The sequence below is a fragment of the Coregonus clupeaformis genome, chromosome 20 (assembly GCF_020615455.1).
Source record: "Coregonus clupeaformis isolate EN_2021a chromosome 20, ASM2061545v1, whole genome shotgun sequence".
NCBI classification, from domain to species: domain Eukaryota; kingdom Metazoa; phylum Chordata; class Actinopteri; order Salmoniformes; family Salmonidae; genus Coregonus; species Coregonus clupeaformis.
The window spans coordinates 36,214,979-36,218,557 of record NC_059211.1 but is presented as its reverse complement, the minus strand read 5'-3'; positions in this window follow the sequence as shown (position 1 = coordinate 36,218,557).

Here is a 3,579-nt window from a genome sequence, read left to right as displayed (position 1 = left end):
CTCTTACTTTCTCAGTTTAGGGCAGAATTCGACTGTTACATATCGACAGCTTGACACACGCAATCCTGTTCCTCCTCCAGCCAGCACCCTCCTCTCGCTGGTAATAGAGTGTGAAACTTGTGTTCTGTTCTTGTTCTCTCCCTCTTTCTCTCACCTCGCTATATTAGGGAGTTTCTGCACCTGTTGATGCTGTCTGTTGGAGAGAAAATCTAGCAGAGATCTATGTTTACTATGTAGAGAATCAGGGTATATTTACTATGTAGAGAATGAGGGTATATTTACTAGGTAGAGAATCAGGGTATATTTACTAGGTAGAGAATCAGGGTATATTTACTAGGTAGAGAATTAGGGTATATTTACTAGGTAGAGAATCAGGGTATATTTACTAGGTAGAGAATCAGGATATATTTACTAGGTAGAGAATCAGGGTATATTTACTATGTAGAGAATCAGGGTATATTTACTAGGTAGAGAATCAGGGTATATTTAGTAGGTAGAGAATCATGGTGTATTCACTAGGTAGAGAATGAGGTTATATTTACTAGGTAGAGAATCAGGGTATATTTACTAGGTAGAGAATCAGGGTATATTTACTAGGTAGAGAATCAGGGTGTATTTACTAGGTAGAGAATCAGGGTATATTTACTAGGTAGAGAATCAGGGTGTATTTACTAGGTAGAGAATCAGGGTGTATTTACTAGGTAGAGAATCAGGGTATATTTACTAGGTAGATAGTCAGGGTATATTTACTAGGTAGAGAATCATGGTATATTTACTAGGTAGAGAATCAGGGTGTATTCACTAGGTAGAGAATGAGGTTATATTTACTAGGTAGAGAATCAGGGTATATTTACTAGGTAGAGAATCAGGGTATATTTACTAGGTAGAGAATCAGGGTGTATTTACTAAGTAGAGAATAAGGGTATATTTACTAGGTAGAAAATCAGGGTGTATTTACTAGGTAGAGAATCAGGGTATATTTACTAGGTAGAAAATGAGAGTATATATACTAGGTAGAGAATCAGGGTATATTTACTAGGTAGAGAATCAGGGTGTATTTACTAGGTAGAGAATGAGGGTATATTTACTAGGTAGAGAATCAGGGTATATTTACTAGGTAGAGATTCAGGGTGTATTTACTAGGTAGAGAATCAGGGTATATTTACTAGGTAGAGAATCATGGTATATTTACTAGGTAGAGAATCCGGGTGTATTTACCATGTAGAGAATCAGGGTGTATTTACTAGGTAGAGAATCAGGGTGTATTTACTAGGTAGAGAATCAGGGTGTATTTACTAGGTAGAGAATCAGGGTATATTTACTAGGTAGAGAATGAGGGTATATTTACTAGGTAGAGAATCAGGGTATATTTACTAGGTAGAGATTCAGGGTGTATTTACTAGGTAGAGAATCAGGGTATATTTACTAGGTAGAGAATCAGGGTATATTTACTAGGTAGAGAATCAGGGTGTATTTACTAGGTAGAGAATCAGGGTGTATTTACTAGGTAGAGAATCAGGGTATATTTACTAGGTAGAGAATCAGGGTATATTTACTAGGTAGAGAATCAGGGTATATTTACTAGGTAGAGAATCAGGGTATATTTACTAGGTAGAGAATCAGGGTATATTTACAATGTAGAGAATCAGGGTATATTTACTAGGTAGAGAATCAGGGTATATTTACTAGGTAGAGAATCAGGGTATATTTACTAAGTAGAGAATCAGGGTATATTTACTATGTAGAGAATCAGGGTATATTTACTAGGTAGAGAATCAGGGTATATTTACTAGGTAGAGAATGAGGGTATATTTACTAGGTAGAGAATCAGGGTATATTTACTAGGTAGAGAATCAGGGTGTATTTACTAGGTAGAGAATGAGGGTATATTTACTAGGTAGAGAATCAGGGTATATTTACTAGGTAGAGAATCAGGGTGTATTTACTAGGTAGAGAATCAGGGTATATTTACTATGTAGAGAATCAGGGTATATTTACTAGGTAGAGAATGAGGGTATATTTACTAGGTAGAGAATCAGGGTATATTTACTAGGTAGAGAATCAGGGTATATTTACTAGGTAGAGAATCAGGGTGTATTTACTAGGTAGAGAATCAGGGTGTATTTACTAGGTAGAGAATCAGGGTGTATTTACTAGGTAGAGAATCAGGGTGTATTTACTAGGTAGAGAATCAGGTATATTTACTAAGTAGAGAATCAGGGTGTATTTACTAGGTAGAGAATCAGGGTATATTTACTAGGTAGAGAATCAGGGTGTATTTACTAGGTAGAGAATCAGGGTATATTTACTAGGTAGAGAATCAGGGTATATTTACTAGGTAGAGAATCAGGGTATATTTACTAGGTAGAGAATCAGGGTGTATTTACTAGGTAGAGAATCAGGGTGTATTTACTAGGTAGAGAATCAGGGTGTATTTACTAGGTAGAGAATCAGGGTGTATTTACTAGGTAGAGAATCAGGGTATATTTACTAGGTAGAAAATGAGAGTATATATACTAGGTAGAGAATCAGGGTATATTTACTAGGTAGAGAATCAGGGTGTATTTACTAGGTAGAGAATGAGGGTATATTTACTAGGTAGAGAATCAGGGTATATTTACTAGGTAGAGATTCAGGGTGTATTTACTAGGTAGAGAATCAGGGTATATTTACTAGGTAGAGAATCATGGTATATTTACTAGGTAGAGAATCCGGGTGTATTTACCATGTAGAGAATCAGGTGTATTTACTAGGTAGAGAATCAGGGTGTATTTACTAGGTAGAGAATCAGGGTGTATTTACTAGGTAGAGAATCAGGGTATATTTACTAGGTAGAGAATCAGGGTATATTTACTAGGTAGAGAATCAGGGTATATTTACTAGGTAGAGATTCAGGGTGTATTTACTAGGTAGAGAATCAGGGTATATTTACTAGGTAGAGAATCAGGGTATATTTACTAGGTAGAGAATCAGGGTGTATTTACTAGGTAGAGAATCAGGGTGTATTTACTAGGTAGAGAATCAGGGTATATTTACTAGGTAGAGAATCAGGGTATATTTACTAGGTAGAGAATCAGGGTATATTTACTAGGTAGAGAATCAGGGTATATTTACTAGGTAGAGAATCAGGGTATATTTACAATGTAGAGAATCAGGGTATATTTACTAGGTAGAGAATCAGGGTATATTTACTAGGTAGAGAATCAGGGTATATTTACTAAGTAGAGAATCAGGGTATATTTACTATGTAGAGAATCAGGGTATATTTACTAGGTAGAGAATCAGGGTATATTTACTAGGTAGAGAATGAGGGTATATTTACTAGGTAGAGAATCAGGGTATATTTACTAGGTAGAGAATCAGGGTGTATTTACTAGGTAGAGAATGAGGGTATATTTACTAGGTAGAGAATCAGGGTATATTTACTAGGTAGAGAATCAGGGTGTATTTACTAGGTAGAGAATCAGGGTATATTTACTATGTAGAGAATCAGGGTATATTTACTAGGTAGAGAATGAGGGTATATTTACTAGGTAGAGAATCAGGGTATATTTACTAGGTAGAGAATCAGGGTATATT